The 19,415-nt window shown below is 40.9% G+C and overlaps 1 long non-coding RNA gene across 1 annotated transcript in view; it reads right to left on the bottom strand.

The window, feature by feature from the left end:
• LOC146757862 (uncharacterized) overlaps nucleotides 1-19,415 on the bottom strand; it is a 197,732-nt gene that overhangs the window by 155,483 nt on the left and 22,834 nt on the right. Inside the window, exon 2 of the long non-coding RNA XR_014935835.1 lies at nucleotides 10,289-10,483. This is a non-coding gene — a long non-coding RNA (uncharacterized LOC146757862). The remainder of the gene's footprint in view (nucleotides 1-10,288; nucleotides 10,484-19,415) is intronic.

Genomic DNA, 19,415 nt, shown 5'->3' with positions numbered 1-19,415 from the left:
TTAAGCACAGGAACAGGATGTCCAGAGAGGTCGAGGCACTTCTGTCCCTGGAGGTTCTCACAGCCCCGCTGGGAGGAGCCCTGAGCACCCCAGGCTACACTCCAAGCAGAGCCCTCCTGAAATGCCCTCCAGCATGAGTGATATGGTGATAATAAGAAGCAATCATGAAATAAACCCAGCCGTTCCAGCATCATAGGTCTTTCTCATAGAAGCTTATTATGACTGCCAGAAAACTTCCAGGCAGCTCCTCGCTGAGCTAATTTAAAATAACAAGACAGAACCCTGAAATATGAGGTCTTATTCTCCACTCTTCCAGACTTCCATAGTAACTTGCTTGTATGACAAGTCTGTATAAAACGCTACAAGAAGAGAATTCTCTGCCTACCCAGGTTAGTAGCAGAGCCACATATCTACTTGCCTTTCACGGGGCCAAATACCTTTATAACACATTTTCCTGCACTGCCCTATTAGCCATGTGCTGCCCAGGAAGGAGCAGGACCAAGCCATGGGTCACACGAAACAGCAAAGCCTTCAGATCTACAGCAGAGTAGTGAGACGAGTGTTCCAAAACATTCGGGACAACCCAGGTTGGCTTCCTTTTGAGATCTCACGCGGAGGTAAGCTCATCCCAAGGAAGTGTAAATTCTGCCTAGTGCAAAGAAAAATTACTTTGAATTAACTGGATAGATGTTATGAATAATCCGCATTAAATTCTTAATTTTGGGTTATGATAGAAGACTTAATAGTGGTCAGATACCCACTGCTTATGCAATTAATTCTTAGCAAAGAAAATGAATGTGATATATAAAATATTTTAGAAATAATCTTTTCATAAAAAAAAACCACAAAAAACAATGGAAATTTGAAGACGGATTAAGATTTAGTGTCACAACAGATTATAGTGTGAACAGAATACATCCTTACAGAAATCTATTTAACCAGTGATGTCCTAGAGGGAACAAACTATAGGGCTTTTTGACATGAAAAATGTGAATTTGCTCTTTGAGCATTTACTAGAGCTCACAACTGGCAGGAAATGAGGCATGAAATGTATTGTCAAACATACAGTGCTCAAAATATAATGCATTACTTGAAGTTGAGCACTGCTTTAGGGATGCTAACCTCAGACCCCAATATATATTTTTAAAAAAGGATCAAAGCATCAGCAACTATATACACATATACATCTATGTATAAATATATATACAGGAATCATTACAAAAATGCTTGTCCTTTTTTTTAAAAACAACAAACATGTTTGGCTTGGAAGAACATGCTCCCATTTGTTACCTTTTCCTAAGCCAAGCTAATAATTCCATGGAAGTGCATTGCTATGCACAGACCAACATGAAATGCATTAAACTAACAAGAGCCACGATGCAGACAACTGCTCCACAGCTCATGGCTTTTGTAGGATTTCAGACCCATTTTACATCCAAATCCAGGAAAGCAGAAAGGTGACCCCTCCATTCCCATGGGACAGCCCTGACTCCCACACTCATCTGTTGTGAGGCCGGCACTAACAGGAAGAAGGAGGGCACAGAGACTCCCACCCAACAGCCCATAGAAGATTTCAGCTGAGGTCTCCCAGGTGACTCTTTCTTAAGTGCTATTGAAAATAAATATCAGAAAAAATAGCTGAAGAGTAACTCTGGACCAGTACACAAGAAGAAACATCATCCTTTCGTAAAGCATAACGTTCCTCCTCTGTGATGGCCAGACATATCATTAGGAAAAAATCCACTGAAATTTAAGGCTATCTATTAAGGCTCTGAACCAGCAGCAAGATGTAAACACCCACTGTTCAGGTTTGTGTGTAACACAGCCCCCTAAAGCTTTAAGAACCTCAGAAGCAGGTGAAGGACTGCCCAGCTGACACTGGCTCCAGGAAAAATGAGTCTTACACTCATTTTACAGCCAAAATGGAGTATGTAGAAATGCACTAACTAAGATGACCTTTTTCCAAACTCTAGATCATGCAGTTAGTTCACTAACCAGACTGTCACCAAACCCTTTCTTAAAATACATTTTTTTTTCCCCTTAAAGTGTGTCACATGGAAATACGGAATGAAATTAAAAGACAATGAAAGAGGAAAGAAAGACGATTTCAATATAAAATATCTTTTTGCTTTGATCACAGTAGACATCAGCTGTACAGAAGTGATTTAACTATAAAAGAAAATGATTGCAGATATCTTGCTGGATAATGGTAGGATTGTACAGAATAAGAGACTGTTTACGAAGCTGTTTGGGAGAGGGATTTGTTTTCTTTAACTTTGCTTTTTAATTTTTTTTCTCTCCATAATAGTCTATTGGACACAACATTCAAACGATGATAGGAATAGACTCATTTCTTGACCTTTTGAGTTTTGCAGTGAAATAGGCTGTAAAGCATCACAGTTTTCAGCAATGGGAAAGAAATCAAGGCTAACAATAGTTAAGCCATTTATTTCTGCTTAGTCCTTAATGGCAGGGAATCTGCTTTATTTCTGCTGTACATCCACTAGAACCGGCAGAATTATGGCAAGGACAGATATGGCCCATTTTCTTTAAGTCAGTGTCATTCATTTCTACCAAAAAGAGGCAAGAGGAATTCATGGTTCTTGCTCATCCTTCATGCTTTGATTCTTTAAGTTATTGAGCACTTTCTATTCCTGTATGATTGAAAGTGAACTGATAGACACAGGCACTTATCAGAAGCAAATCCCAGGACGGAAGCGGAGCATATTTTCATCTCAGTGCTGGATCACTTTGCTGAAATCAGCAGTGACTTCTCCCTTACAAAAACCAAGGCACTTCCACACTGTGTAACAAGCCAAGCCAAGTAAGAATGCAGCAGCAGCAGATATAGGCAGCCCTGTCACGCTGGGGATATCACAGGTGGATGCTGTGGGTTCAGGTCATACCTGGAAACCTGCACACATGGTCCTGGCTCAGTGTCAATGGTCTTCACGTACAATTGACAGGCCTCCATTATGAATCCATGAGTCCATCAGTGTTAAAGATGTAATCTTTCACCATTACATCAGTGAGATCAACGTCTAGGACTGAATATGGGCTTCAGAGAAAATCTTATGTGCCAGGGGATTGTTGGAAAAAGGACTTAAAATAGACTCAGAATATAAAAATTTACTGTGTAAGGTAATAAAGTTGGGTTTTTTATTCCTTCTTAATAAAAAACATAAGGGCTTTTTCTTATTTTCTTATACATAGGCTAGTGAAAACAAGTAAAACCCAAGTCTATCATAAGCACTGCAATTCATTGATTAGGTAAATAAATTAATGGGAAGTCAGTCCTTACATAAAGCAGTACATTTAGCATGGTGATGCCCTTTAAATGTCTAACCTTTTAGCCACATGTACAATGAACGCATTTGACAGTTTTATTAGTTGAATAGTTGTCCATTTATGAGTCCCATCACATTAAGAATGGGGTTTCTGTACTTCTGCCAACGTGCTAGGAGAGGAAACTTGTCTCTTGTGTTTTCTCTTCTTAGAAAAAATGTCAGGCTAAAAAGACAGGTCCAAACAGTTACTAGCCATCTTGGCAAACATGCTGCTATTGTTTATAAACCCATAAAGTCATTATTGTTTTGGGATGGTTTCTGTTACCTTACTTTTTATAACAGACAAGTGACTTTCAACGTGACAAGAAAATCTAATAAAATATAAATACAAACCATTTGCCTGTTTTTTCATCTTTTACTCTGAGCACGGATTATACTAACAAAGCAAGATAAAACTCCGTAAAACATAACTAAAACAACTGAGATTTTATTGTAGTACCAGCCAAAAATGCTCCATGTGTTTATCAAGTTTTAATTTATGAAGCGTCTGTATTATCCTATCTATGATAAGGAAAGCGCTCTACATGACTTGTTGCCCCAGTGCAGCAAAGCACAAGCATATGTGCAGCTGTAGGCATGCAAACAATGTCATTGTGTCAACTTTAACCAATGCATTTCCCAGTAATCTTTTCCTCAGGCAAAACGTATGGAAACTTTGCAACCAAGATGCACCTTTGTGACTAAAGCAGGTTTGCATGACCCAGTGCAAGAGCATTTCTCCTCGAGTGACCACGCAGACAAAAGATTTTGCCACTTGTCCAGTTCCACTGCAGGAATCTTTCCTTGAATGAAACCTGGAGGAATGTCAGAGTAATGTTGTCTGGAGAACAGCCAAATAGCTGCCCCAAAAGCTGAGAGCCAGACACATGGATACTTCAGGTTTACCTGCTTCGCAATAGAAAACAATTTAGCCGTGTTCACCCTGGATACAGAACTTTCCAACTCCAGACACCTGCTCCAACAACCTATCCTGCCTTCGGTCCCATCATCCTTTTTTAAGAACAGAGTCATACTCAGTTTTGGTGCCATACTTAGATTATCTGTATTCTAGCAAGAAGCGTTTCTGAATACCAAACCCAAGACACAATATTGAACAAAACATCCTGCACTGCTTTTCCCAGAAAACACACTTTAACGCTGAGTATTTTCTCCTTGCAAAAAAGGGCACCCAGATCTCCTGACATCTACTGTCACTGACAGGAGAACAGGCCAATGGATGGCAATCCACACCAGTGGCACTGGACATGTGCTCTGAAGTGAGGACTAGAGGCGGACATCACACTCCTACTATTGGTATTCAGATTAAGGAAAGCCTTGAATACAACTCTCTCTTCAGTCTGCTTTGTGTTATCTGGCAAAGCCCATACAGAAATTAATAATAGCTTTCCCATCTGCAAATAAAAGTAAGCTACTTTAAATTTTTGGCAGTGAACTGGCATTTTGTCATTTAATCATTTCACATCATTACACTGCAATATGCAATGTAATGATATGACACTCCTAAATGACAAACACTGGGTACCTCCTGTACTGGAAGAAATAATGTAACAGGAAGGAAATTATATACTTAAGGTTTCACTCCCACAAATTGGGATTAAGATACAGAATAGCTGCAAGCAGAAGAGAGAGAGTCTTGCCTACAGTTAATTGAGCTAACCCTTGAGCAGACATCAACTTTACACGTAGAAATATCAACCCACAGCTCAGTTCTGATAAGGGTCAAGGATCCTGAAGTCATGCCAAAGCACTCGTGGATTGAGGTGCAATGAGGGAAAATACCCAGCACTTCCCTGGGTCAGACCATGCATGAAGGAAAGCCAAAATATCCTTATCTCTCTGGCCCACTTGATTTTGAGGATATATTAACCTTTAAGTGTTTTGGAGAAATGCCTCCAGAGATCATCTGCCAAAGCCTGATTTGATTGTCTGATGTGGTGACAAATAGGGTAAAGGCAGGTAAGAGTCCAATGCCACAAGGCAACACTTTCAATTCCACATTGCAAGCAAGCCCTGGAGCATTTTCAAAGCACCTCCTAAATGTCTCAGGCCTTCAAGGACCTCCAAGATTCTAATAATTATTCTTTCCCACCATTTCCTGCTGTTATCAATTCAGCTCACATAAGAGGCCAGTGAGAAAGCAGCCTAAAAAAACCATCACCAATGTGCTGACAGCCGCTCACCTGCTGCACATCCATCTCTCACAGTGCCACTCCTCAGCTTTCCTCGAGCCTTGGGAGGTTCACAGCAAGGTGAAGGCACCACCATGACACCTATTACAAAAATGGGGTTCGTGGAACGCTAGGGAAAAAGAACAGCACCACAAATAATCCTCTTTGAATTTACTATTTTATCTGTGTGAGGGAGATCTTTTCATCCTAACCAGATGCTGCAAGCTCCAGCCTATGGCTGCAACTATTGGTGCCTGAGCACAGCAAGCAAATTCCTGGAGACAGTAGAGGATCCTGGACAAGTGGAGGTGAGGCAGGGAAGTGTACATGGTGGTACACCTGAGAGCTGGCTATGAAGCAGTCCTTGAGACTACTGCAATAAATATAACAGAGAGATCCGAAGGGGGACAACTCAGACCTGGCTGATCCAGGCTTAGGTGCAAACAACTTTCTGCCTCCCTTTCCAGCTGCCTTTGCCATCCACAGCACTCCGTGTCTGTCAGAAGACTTGAGAAGCAATGAGAGAGACAATAAAATTCTGAAGTGAAGAGCTCTTTAAATATTAGCTCAGCTGGTATTATCATACATTTTTCCAAGTTCAAACATGATAAAGTGATTTGAGAGTTTGCCAACTCCATATTCAGGGGAAACATGCAGAGAGGAGAAATGTTGATATCTTTGATGTAAGTTTTTCTTTTCTTTCTCTTTTTGTTTACTTTAAACAACATTCTCCTTAACTCATTGCAGAAGCTATCAGAAAATACTGGAAATTACACAACAGCTTTAGCAGCACAAAGTTGCAGGTGGCAAGATATTTATTTACCGAGAGAAGCTATCCATGAATGGACGAGTTATCCCAAAGAAATGGTTATTTTCTTTGCCATTTTATTCACAGAAAAAGCCCTATTGAATTTCTGCTATTCAATCATTCATTATGCAGTGGCTGAGAGAGCTGGCTTTTACATTCTTCCCCACGTCAGTAAGAAGACACAATCCTTAAAAACAAATTCCTGAAGTGACAATGAACTTATGGTTCCCACTATTTAATAAGCTGCCCCAAACATCTCCCTCCCTCACTGTCACAGATACATGCAGCAAGAAATACAGCAAAAAGAGGGGGAAAAAAGAAGGAAGGAAAGATCTGGCATTTAGGGTACTTCCAAGGCGCCCTGACTTGGATGTGCACTTCCCCATTGCAGGCTGAGGTTCGGAGGTAGAAAAGAAGTAGACCTACAACAGTCTACTTCTTTTAGAAGTGAAACCACCACTGTAAAGGGGCCATGATAAGATGTGCCCCAGCCCACAGGCAGCCCTTCTCAAGTGTGAAGTGAGCACGTTGCTCTATTCTAGCATACGTCGCAAGGCTGAATAACTGATTCGAACACAAGGCATTTCAGGTTGAGAGCAGGCCATTTTCATCCCACCTCCATCCTGTGCCCCGTAAAGCTGGACAGCCTGACAAAAACCTGCATGAATGCACAACAGCACAGAGGGATGTAATAATATAACTAAGTTTACTTAATCCTCTTTCAGAATACCATAGGAAAAGAAAAGAAAAAAAAAGCAATATTCATTACACTTGGCAAAAGCAAGAATGGTAAGTGGGTGCCAAACCAGTCTCCAATGCTTGCTTATTTCCTTGCCTTTTTTAAAGCTCTTTTTTTTTCCTTAAATCCTTCTGCACTGGCATGTTCACTAAATGCAAAGACAGAAGGTAATTATATATCGTGACTCATTAGGAGAAAAAAGAAAAGTAGGAGCAAAAGCAATAGGTGGGTGGGGGTAAATTTACCATGTAATGATTTAAAATTTGGGACTCCTGCACTCAGGGGAGAAAAGGGAAGGAATTCAGTCACTCCACCTGGGAAGTTCCAGGACACTCAGTGTCTACTCAAATTATTTCATCACAACATCATTAGACCACCCCTAGGAAACCACTTATATTATCTGATGGGGTCTTGGTCCTCGCATCCTTGAAGAAGGATGGTCCAACTGAACAAAGGAAAGACAAAAAGCACAAAGGAAGGAAGGCAGAGAAGTCTCAGAAAAACAAAATGAATAAACAGCCCACAGAATCACTGAGCTATGGCACACAAATCCAGGGCCCAATTTCTACAGCCCTGCTCTTGTCATTCATTGCCATCTGTATGTGGCCTTTTCCTGCTTGTCCTCACGAGACCAGAAATAAATCAGGAGGAATGTTTTAACATGTTCCTTCTATGCTACTGAACAAAGGAGTCCACTACACTGTAAAGCAAATAACATAAATAATTTAAAAAAGGGAAGTGAAATTCATGGAAAGCCAGAAAATCTTCATTTCATCCACAGTCATTCCACACAAACTTCTCCCTTTAATAACCGCTGTGTTCTATAATAATTAAAACTGTTTAGCTAGATCCTTTTAAGAAGATATTTTTCTTTTGGCTGTATAACAGCAAAGGATACTCTGCTTACCCTCTTCGAATTTTAAAATGTGGACTTAAAGACCCAAGAGAACAGAATAAATTTTCTGCTATTTTAAAGAATTAGAATGTGTTGGAGAAAGACTGTGCTTGGCTGGGAGCTGGTTTATTAAAAGGATGTTGTAGCTGGAGAGTGGAAAAAATAGGACAAAGCATCCAGTGGGAGCCATTGTTCTCCTTAGGGCAGGCAGCAGAACAAGCCATTCACTCTGGGAGGAAATGGTACATTCAGACTAGTACAAGCCAACTGCAGGAGATAAAAACTCATCTATCCATCAAGCAGCAGATCCATCCTGTACAGCTGCATCTTCTTATTCAGCTGGTAGAAATGAAGCTCAGCACAGCTTAGCAGCAAATTTGCCATCAAAAGGAAAGAATTACTGACAACATCTGGGTGAGAGCATGCAGTGGCTGCTGTTTTGCTCAGCACACCAGGCTTTTACACACAAAGCTTCTGAAGACAAAACCCCAAAGACGTGGCAGAAAAAGGCCAACTCTTTCCTGGTCCCTCCCATGGATGGGCTGAGAGGGGTTCACACATCATGGGGAATGGCCTGCACAGAACCATTACTCAGCTGAATGATTGCAAGTGTTCAGCCACAGTGCTCATCTACCAACCTGTATGCAGCTTACTGGCCTCAGCAGGAGGTAATAACCACATGTGCAACTCACCAAGCAATGGCAAAGCAGATAAAATCCACTCACAATTAGCCAGAATTTTCGAGGAATGTCTGAGTTCTAGTTGATAACAGCGGAAAAAGTTTACTTATAGCCATCTGGTTTAGATAGAAACTCCTTTCCTATGAGATTTTTAATTTCATTACAGAAAAATCAAGACAACTGGGACAGCAAGTATCAAACAGATGAAAAGAATGCTTTGTACAAAAATGTTATCTGCAGTTTCCCCAACTCCTTTAAAAATATCAGCCTAAATACTTACTAATCTCAAGTCAGACAATTCAGCTCTACTCCACCTAAGTCCCCAGATGACGCTGCAGAGAACATCAACACTCACACACACCGCATGGGGTGGGAATCTGCTCAGGCAGCAATAGTAACAGCAAAGCAACTGCTTACAGCAGAAGTCTGCAAAGCACTCTTTTTCCTGACTGGCACCATTTGTATTGCATTGCTTTCTTTAGATGAGATCAATACCAGCCCCCTAATTTAGAATCCACAATATAAAAGCACAACTTAAAGGGTGAGCTTCAACCAGTCAAAACATTACTGTCCTGAGAATAGGGCATACGAGTCTCAATGACTTCAATAAAACAAGGCAGGGTTTCTGTTCACACTATGACTTCCAGAATATTGGTTTCTCTTATTATCTCACACTTGCAAGCATTCTGCACATTAAGTCACAGCAGATTAACTGCTATGATTTCTATGCTCGCACAGACAAACCCAAAATTACAAACCTATATATAAATATATATATATATATATAAGCCCTCTGGCTAATGTTAGCATTTAGCTCTTGCAAACTTAATTAAAAGAAAAGAACAAGTAACCTCTCGAGCAGACAAATAGGGAGCAGAATCCAGTGTCTGTGACCCTTCGGTTACTACAATACAAAATACATAAACTGCATTTTGGAAGCCCTAGCAATTTTCAGCTTTAATGCAACCCAATTCTGTATCAGGTTTAGTCACAGCATAACCAGCACTGCAATTCTCTCCAATTTAATACCAATAATCCCACATAGGAAAGAAATCATAACTCTTAACTATTATTTGCAATGACATCCGCCTTTTAACTTTAAGCAGCGTTCTTTAAACATTTCTAAACTTTTCCTATTTCTTCCTTGTGCCTTGATATGAATTTGCCTGTCACCGCAGGCTGTACACAAAGAGAGACACAGACACCAAGCACAAAGATATCAGGAAGTGGTTTTCCTAGCAACAGTAATCATCTGAGAGATCCCAGAACATCCTTCCTATTCATGCAGCATTTTGTGTTTTGAATAGTGCTGACAGGTGAAGTGGATTCATAGTATTTAATACAAAAAATATTGCTGTGGATGGGTATGGCACAAAAGCAAAAATATCCACACTATTCACGAACAGATGAATTCACTGTTTTCATAATGTTCCAGATTATTCACTAAGGCGCAATTTCAAAAGCAAAGACTTTCACCTTCCCACAGAATGAATAACCCAGTGTGCTCTGCTGCAGCAGAGTCGCCAGGTGCTTTTCCAACAGCAATTCCGCATCTCCAAATCCCACTCACCCCATCTATCAATAACCAATTCTTTTTTACCCATCCAGCACTGGGATTTTCCATCTCATCCCTTAAGGAAGAAGCGCATACCTGTCAGTGACTGCAAGGAGGCCTTTGCTCCAAACGTGCCAGTTTTCATTCTCACATGCCATGTGGAGATAGAAAGGCTGAACTTGTTTTCCAGAAAGTCTTCTCCCATGCAGGTGGGCTCTCATGGGCTGCCCTCCAGTTCCACTGCCGACACAGTGCTGGGATGTGGCCCCGTGCTGAAGTTCCTGGTGGGAGCTGAGGGACACAGAAGGGGCAGATGTTACCAACAACGTGATACAGCCATTCTGCAAAAACAATGCATTAAAGACTCAGAATTCATGCTGTTCTGCAGGGCCTGCCAGATCCCAGGAAACAAACTTGCTTAAGCAATTCAGGGCAACCTTCTCAAGCAGTCACTGACATTATCTAGAACACTCTAAATCTGGCTTTTTTCCCCCCTGAAGGTCTTAGGAGGTATTATTACCACTCTCTTAAGAAAGTTCTCTAGTCTCTCCCAACACCTACCTAGCTTTTAATCTGGCTTTAACTTTCTCTGCATTTTCAGTCTTTTAGTTGTCAGTGTATTAAGCCATTTCCTTCCTTCCTACCTACACCTGTATAATGGAAATGTCATCAAATCCTTGGCTACACGCGTGCTGGAGGATCAGTCTTATTACCTGCACAATTTGTTACCAGTTCAGATTTTTATGCGTTGAAAGTAATCAAAAAAATAAATTGAAAGGGATACATTCAAAACAGATGTGAACAGGTAAAACTAATGGGAGAGTCAGAGGAAATTAAATAGTGACAAACAGTGGTGTAAATTACAGTGCCAGGTTTAAGCTGATTTTAAAGGGACACCAGCAAGTTGGCTTTCCTGGATGTGGCATTTAGAGCTCAGCTGAGCTGCAGTTGAAATATGCAGAGTATGGATTGTAAGTGTGTGTGATAAGATAAACTACTAATATGAAGCTGTAAGATAGCAGAAGATTATTCAGCTTCCTTCTGCTCTCTAGAGCCTTTATGTTGAATACACTCTCTCCATTTGCCCTCTATCTTCTGTAGTCATTTAAATTGATGTAAAGTGGCGATAAAGTGCTACTGTTCCAGTAAAAGTTGCATACTTGCTTTGTGCAACTGTTAATCCTCATGCATGACATGTTGCACGTCCTGAGCATAATATAAAAACATGACTTCCCACTTCCTCTTGACAGACACTTGTCTTCTTTACCCTTTAAGAAGTGTCTTCAGTTTTCAAATAAAGATTTTGAAACCGTATCCCATTAAAAGTTACACTACAACCCTCAAGTCACAAGGATCTTACAGACTCCTAGAAACACTCATTGATATTTAAAAAAACCAAAATCCTTCATGGCTTCAGAAATGCCAAGGAAAGTAATGCTATATTCTAACCAAATCTGCTCCCTGCAACTTGCAAACAGCTTGAGTATCTATAATGAGCTAAAATAAATCTTTAGATTGAAGCACTAATTAACTTGAGTTGCTTGTCTCCAGTTACAAATCTGAGTTTCATGGCATTACCTACTCTCCAGGAATTGTCCCATAGACTTGTTTATTTTTATAAGGGTAGTATTGAGGAGCTTCATTTTCAAGGACAAGACAGACAGATACAGGCAGGCAAATTCATCACTGCCCCAAACATGCTCCTCTCCCACCCACCTGTGGTGTGCTTGGCCTTAAAACAGTGAGGTAAAGGTGACTTACAGCATTCAGGAATCAGAGCTCCACTGAAACTCAGAACAACCAAACCATCCAATGCTGCACACTGAAATTATTAGGTACCACTTTGTTTACAAGCAGGACACAACATTATATTCTGTACTTTCATGAGACTGAAGCTAATTTGAAACAATTTTCTAGCAACATCAGCAATAAAAGTTTTTGGGAAAACCCTGCACTGTACTCTCTGGTTACTGACACAACACTGCTGATGCACAAATCAAAACTGACGGCCCTGGTAACAGATTATCCTGACACAGTGACATTTAAGCCAAGAAAAAAGCTACCTGTGCTAAAGACAGAACCACCTTAATCCAAGTTGTGGGGCTACGGACAAAAGCTGGGAACAGGAGGAGGCAGAGCATCTATTAGGTGCACTAGAACTCCACAGTGAAAAAGGCTCAGACCTTAACATGTAAATAAGAAAGATTCAGGAGGATGTGAAGAAAATAGAGACTGAAACACCGCAGTACCAGCAACAGGGTATTTCAGCACTCATTTAATTCAATATTGGACTGGAACTCTCATTGTCCTACAAAAGTTCCCAGCTTTGCTACAGATATTCTGTATCAGGTCACCCAGACACACAGCAAAGTGCCTTGCTCAGTTTTCCCATTCTCTCCAGGCAGTAAGTCCCACACGACACCTGCGTGCCTTTTCTGCCACATTTATGCATCAAACTGAAGCTGGGTCACTCAAAAATCATTGGGGTTTCCCTCCATAAATAGCCCAGGTCTCCCTTAGAAATGGAATGCTGCCACACAACATACTTCTGTAAGTTCTGTTAGCTCCTGGAGGTCTAATGGAGTACAAATGACTAAGGGGAGCAATATGCATTCACAAGCCAACCTTGTCGAACAGAATGTATCTGTTAAATAGAAAGCAGCAGGTTCTACTGCACGCTACATCATCTTCCATTTTCACAGGAGTCCACTTCCTCAGCACATACAGCCCAGCTTCAAGCCCATCTATTTCATTACCTATGTTCAAAGCTTCAGAGAAATAAAAGGCTGATATTCCTAGCATAAAGCAAATGGAGAGAAAAAAATCAGCTGTATGAACTTGGAAGCAAGCTCCACTGGCACCATTGCTTTCAGCAAGATGCTATCTGACATCTTTTGGCTGAACAAGTCCCTTTTGTGGGGAGGATTGTACAGCAAATATTTCTGAGTAGCATAATGTTTGTTGGATATTGCTCTGTTAGGGCAGCTTGTGTTTTCACTCTATTCTGCTTTTGTATGCGAGGGTGTGGAATTTGTTAATCTAAATAAAACTCAAAATAGACAGCATGGTTTAAAGAGCTGCTGACGCCTGGTGGGAAATTTTGAAAGAGTTCTCTGTTAAAAAGCAATCCTCTGCATGAGTTTATCTCCAAGCTTTGCTTCCCTCAGTCTGCTGCCAGGGAGGTTTCCAAGAACTGGATTTAGCAGTTTAATGGGAGCACTGCACTTTCAGTGTGATGTGAGCCATTAACTTTGCTTTTCAAGTATTTATATGCATTCTGCTACTGACCTGTCACCGCACGTACCTCTGCCTCAGAGAAGTGGACTGAGATAAAAGGATGAAAGCGTACTTGCATCCTGACTTGTGATTAGTTATTCCTCAAGCAGCATATGGATAGCTAATTAGTTTTGTTCGCTGAGAGCATTTCTGTTCAAAACCCCACACCAAGAGTCTTACTCTGGTCACCTCTTCCTGACCTGCTGCCTCCTCACCAGAGTCCCGCAGAGCTGCACCGCTCCTGTTTGGAGGCTTAGGCATGCATCACTTTCCCCTTGCAGTGCTTATAGGGACAGGCTCAGCTTCCTTCTGCTGAGACATGATTTTTCCTTTTGTGAATAGACTTTGCTACCTCAAAAGGCAATCAGCAACAAGAGTTCTTCTCCCATTACAAAGATCTCTCTCCATGCAGTCTTCAGCTAATTTCAGGTTCATCTTTACCTATTTCTTGTTCTTGAGGCTCTTCATTTCAGGCATGCAATGCTTGGGTAAGGCTGGGGCAAATAAACCATTAAGAACTGCCAGGATCCCTACAGGAAAGCTCACGCTTCTGTGTCTGACCATTTGACTTGATGTGGAGCTCAAAATAATGCTAAGAAAACCACAATGTGATTCATATATTCATTAAAGGTTAAAAGCAAATGAGAGAGCCTTAGAATTTTTTCTTTCTAAATCTGAATGCACCAACTCACACTCTGGTTCTTGGATGAACTGTAGATGCCGCTCCATCACTCATCCCCGGAGGAGACAGACCTACCAAGAATTATTTGGCAAGTACTAAAGATAAATCACAACACAGATCACTGCAGTCATGAACCCATTGTGAACGGACTTCTACAATGTTTATTTCCAGCAGGCAGAGCTGAGAAGGAAAAAAGGATGAATGTAGGGAGAGGTGAGGATGCTTAAGGACTTGCACTTTTTATAGACAGATGAATGGACAAACAGCAGCTCCTGATGACACTGAGTGTCATGGTTTTATGGGTTTCCATTGGTATTCCTCATCATTTAAGGACAGATGCAAGACAGGGATATTTTGTTTTTGTTTACTTCTCCAAACAAGAAGGAAAGGTTGAGGCAGAAAGTCTCACAGTAGTTGAACTGCTTCACACTGTCACCCACAGCACAGGACAATCTACTGAGTACACAGACTGCTGATTTCACATCCATCTCCTTCCTTCTCACACAGTTCATTCTGGTCTACCTCAAAGCAGAGTCATGAGAATCCATAAGAGATCTGGTTCTGAGAGCCACTGACATCAGAACACTCCCCTGTTTTCTCACCAGCAGAAAAGATATTTAGATCACGTGTATTAAGTGTGCACACAATTTCATTGCTATCTGTGACACTGTGTGGTCTGAATTAAGGCTATGGGTCCAATTTTCAACTCCTTTATTTATTTCTTATACTGCTGACACTCAGCTGAGGCTAGTGGACTATCAGACTCAAATCAGTGTGAGGGCAGACTTGGGGTCCAAAAATGTGAGTTTTATAAACAGGTCTACATGAGAAGCAAACTCTGTCACTATGAAAGCCTGTCCTGCCACCCACCAGATCTCAATTCCTTTCAGCTCCTCAGTCACACACCTCATTGCCATCATAAAAACAGATCGAGAGCTCTCTGAAGCTGATTGCCAGAGCTGCCACTGTGAGAGCTTCCTTCAGTAGAAAGGATTAGAGTGTCCTGAAAATGTCAATCAGATATCAAAGATACATGAAGATTGAAAAATAAAATGTACAATTTATAAAAATAAGTCTTTGGGAGATGCACATTACTCTGAAAAATATAAGAGAAATGTCACCCAAACAAACACATACTCTGGTGTCCAACTTTAAATTGTCCACCAATAAAACTCTCTAATGCTGCAACTAATACAGTAAATAAAACAGCTAAATCCTCACTACTATCCAATTTCCATTTACTATGACTAGGTGTCTCCTACAGCTGAGGCACTTCAGCTGATATCAGCTCATATACCTCCCACTAACCAGGTGCCCTCCACGTCAATGAAAAGACAGGACTATTGGGACTGTCACAGCCAAGGACATCCTGCTCTTCTTGTAACAGGAGTAGCATCAAACACCCGGTTAAGCCACCCCAGCGGTGCTTGCCTGTTGAGCTTTCTGTTGTTTGGGTTTTAATTCACTTTACTAAGATTGCTTTTCATTCACTTAGTGACAGGTAGTTATTTGTTTGCAGGGTTCCATTTGACATTTATTGTTAGTGTAAAACACTAATAATAATAATTAGTGCCTTTTTAGAGTTGTCTGAGGTTTTAGTGCTGGTGCATTGTTAATATAAAACATCCCAATTCTTTGCTGTATATAGGATAGTATGATCGTATTTAAATATAACAAAGGGGCTCATTATACTGAGGCCAGATTGCAGTATCTTTGAGCCTCCTGTTAGCAAGCCAAGATCTAACATCTAAACTTGTCTGCAATGCTAATACCTTCAGGAAAGGGAAAAGTCCAGATATATATGCTATTTTAATTCACTCAAACTTTGACATCTAAAGTCAGTTCAGTGAAAAGAGGCTGAGAATAAATTAATCCCACAATTATTATGAGACCCTCAAAGTTCCTTTGAGATACTCAAAATACTCAGAACTTTCAAATGCAAGTACATCTCCATACAGAGTAATGGATCTCTCAAAACCTCCCCATAGGGACTCCCACCTACTCTGCCATGTCTCAGATCTGAGATAATCATTTTCATATCATGACCAATGAGGCTATGGACGATACTTCTAGAGCATCTCATTACAGTACATTTGTACTACTATTGCTTACCGACGTTAAGAAAATTGTAGCACAGAGATTCCTTGATTGGTTGCTCTTCACCAAGCCATTTAATCACAGCAGTTGTCTCAGATTACCACATTATATCTATATGTTGCTGGTTATTTACTCTGAGGGCCAGATTTTATTCTACAGAGCAAAATGAGAACTTTCCATATAGAGATGACCAGATATGTTCTTTAGTATCACTAATCTTAAGAATACTTTACTATGAATTATTCAACATTCCACAAGATAACAAATGGACAGTGAAAACACGGGTAAGAGTATTGCCAATCAGAACTAACCTGCTCTGCTTTTATTCCTGTCGTTCAATTCTAATCAGAGTTGAAAGTTGGAGTCAGTTTTCATTTCTGCTAAGAAAACTCAGGGATGACCCCATCTCTGCACAGCTCTGGTTTTGGACAGATCTTTTGGCAGAGATGATTCAACAGTCCGATCAGTGCCAGCTAACATTGCAGAATGTTAAGGTACACGTACTGTAAAGCTGACTATTATCAGAGTTTATTCCTATACGAATTTGAGATACCCTGAGTATGCTGCAAAATCTGCACAAGAAGCTGAAGCCCCCTGTTACTACTATGACCACTATCAGAGATATGTGAAATAATTTCAATGTTGAGCATTGCTAAAGCTTTTAGGCTTCCTACCTGAAAATTTGCTTGTGTCTCCACATCTCAATCTGTTGTGAAAATGCTCAGAGCTTAAAGAAGCATCAGTCATCTTTAATCTTGGCCTAGGAGGGGTGAGATCAAAACCATTTTCCATGCTTCTGGATGGCCATAGAAGTCAGACCTCAGCAAGAGCTACCATTACCTACTGCTCCAAATCCATCAAGCCTCTGCTGAGAACAAGGTCAGAATTTGTTATTGACAAGAAAGCTTGGAGAAAAACAAACAAACAAACAAAGTGGAAAAGTTCTCCAACTCTGAATTGAAAGTCTTTTGTTCCTGAGGCTGGTACATTTTTGCATCTTAGGTTCTCATAGAATTATGAAATTAACAACCCATCTGATGAAGTTTGTATCCCCTGCCTTCCGTACGCAGCCCTATCTGACTTCACCTGATGGTGGGTGGGTTGGCCATCTGTTCAGGAAAAGAAATCCTGTGCTTTACCCAAGTTTCCTCCCTTTCCCCAACCTTCTTTCCCCCATTCAAGCTGTAAAAGAATTGTTCTTCAGCCTCCTGCCTGACCCGTGAGTGGTTTCCACCATCCCGCACACCTGATGTAACGTAACAAGACATGATTGATGCAGCCTGACCTGACATGTCATGATGCTGCTTGTCACATGTGGAATTCAGGAAGAAAAAATAAATAAGCCACCTTGACGTGTTCATAATAACCAATGATTTACATCTCCTCATTATCTCTAAGTTAATTAGGCATTCACAACATAAATGCTTTCTCCAGAAAGAAATCAAGCTACCTGCTCAAGACAATGATGACAGTTGGACTATGATCCCAAAAATCTTTACGTGTGCATCTTCCCCAAGAAGAAACTTGACAGAGCAAGGACTGAAGGCTCCAACTGCAGATTTGCCACCACCAAATGTGCAGCGGGTTGCACGTTTCATCTCTCCTGTAAATTAGAGAATGGAAACAGCTTGCCATGCCTCTTGAGACCAGTAGGTACCTTCAACAATAAAGTGCTAAAAGCTGAGCCAGTACTAATGACTAGCTCTACATTTCCTTTAAGAGGACGTGGGACTCTCTTCCTTGAGGAATGTTTACTTTAAAAGGAAAGAAAATAGAAGGGAAAGTTATGCATAGCTTCCCTGCAGTTCTAATGTGCTGTGTATTACAAGGCAGCAGAGACCAACATTACCAATGCACATTTTATGGTCATTCTCCTTCTAAAAATTTTTATGTATATTTACAAAAAATAGGTGATGCCATTGGGAGACTTCACTGGAATTGGTGTGGGACAGGCTGAGAGCAAGGCAGAACAACTCTGTCCATGGTTACTTCACATACAAATCACTACCCATGAGAAGGTAGAGATCTCCTGGTACATTCATGAAAATGAGTTAAAATAACTTCATTTGGCATCCTTTTCAAATAGGATATTCCTTAAGCAGCAGAGTTGTCAGCAAACACTTTATAATGCCTAATCTTCAGGTAGCTCTTAAATCCTCCACAAACTTCAAGACAGACAGAAGCACTCCTGAACTGTAACCGAGTCTGGGAAAATCCCACCCCACTTCAAGCAGCTTCAGCTCCTTGCTAAGGCAGTCTGGCAACTGTTCTCTTCAGGAATCCCCTTTCTCCTCTAGGGTCTCCCAGCATTGCAGGAGACAGGGTAAGCAGGTCCTCCTCAAAACCCTCCTGTCTGGGCCTCTCTTAAGCTTTCCTTAATCTTTTTAACGTTGATGTGTCCATTACGACTTGGTTAAGGCATTTCCGTCTCCACAGACACAGTTGCACTCTTTCTTCCTAGAAATGGCAGCCAGGAACAGCTACCTTCACTTTGGACTCATGCAAGAAAAGCTGTGAGAATTGGCTGAGGACTACTCAGCCTGCAGGTGAAAAAAAGGACACGGTTTAATGGAGGTTGAAGTCCTGAAACTATAAAATGACGCAGTGGGAGGGTTCAGCAGACACAGATTTTAGACTGGTGCTAGTCTGAACTGGCAGCTTTTACTTCAAGAGATGAACTAGATTCACTATTGCTGAAGATTTGGTATTGTTGGAGCTGGCTGGATATCCCGGCAAAAATGGGATCTAACAAGATGGTGAAAAGTTCCTTGGAAATAAAAACAAGTGCGGCTCTTTACCATCATGTGTGAACACAGTAACATGTTACACTGCATACCAGTCTACAAAGAACACACGGTTCATGGGTTCATCATGTGTATCATGGGAACACTTCAGATATGGACTAATACCATTAGGGACATGGGGTGGGCAAGTCAGATTTTGTGTTTTCTCAGAGCTGAATCTCCTTTGAAAACAAACAGCTACCTAAAATAATAAAACAAATAAGAACCTAGAGACTTCCTGAGGTTCTTCTTCAAGCTGAAATTAAGGAATGAATATAAGCTGTCTGCAGGTGCTCTTTGTTTTACTACACTACATGGTCACTGACATGCGTTTATTTAATCTGGTATTTTTAAGCTCGTTAAAATTGCTTTTTCTTCTCCTGAA

This window comes from Coturnix japonica, chromosome 19, assembly GCF_054131305.1.
Source record: "Coturnix japonica strain WE chromosome 19, WE-NBRP24, whole genome shotgun sequence".
Classification (NCBI taxonomy): Eukaryota; Metazoa; Chordata; class Aves; order Galliformes; family Phasianidae; genus Coturnix; species Coturnix japonica.
Note: the sequence above shows the minus strand (reverse complement) of the source record. Positions and strands in the feature narration are given on the sequence as shown.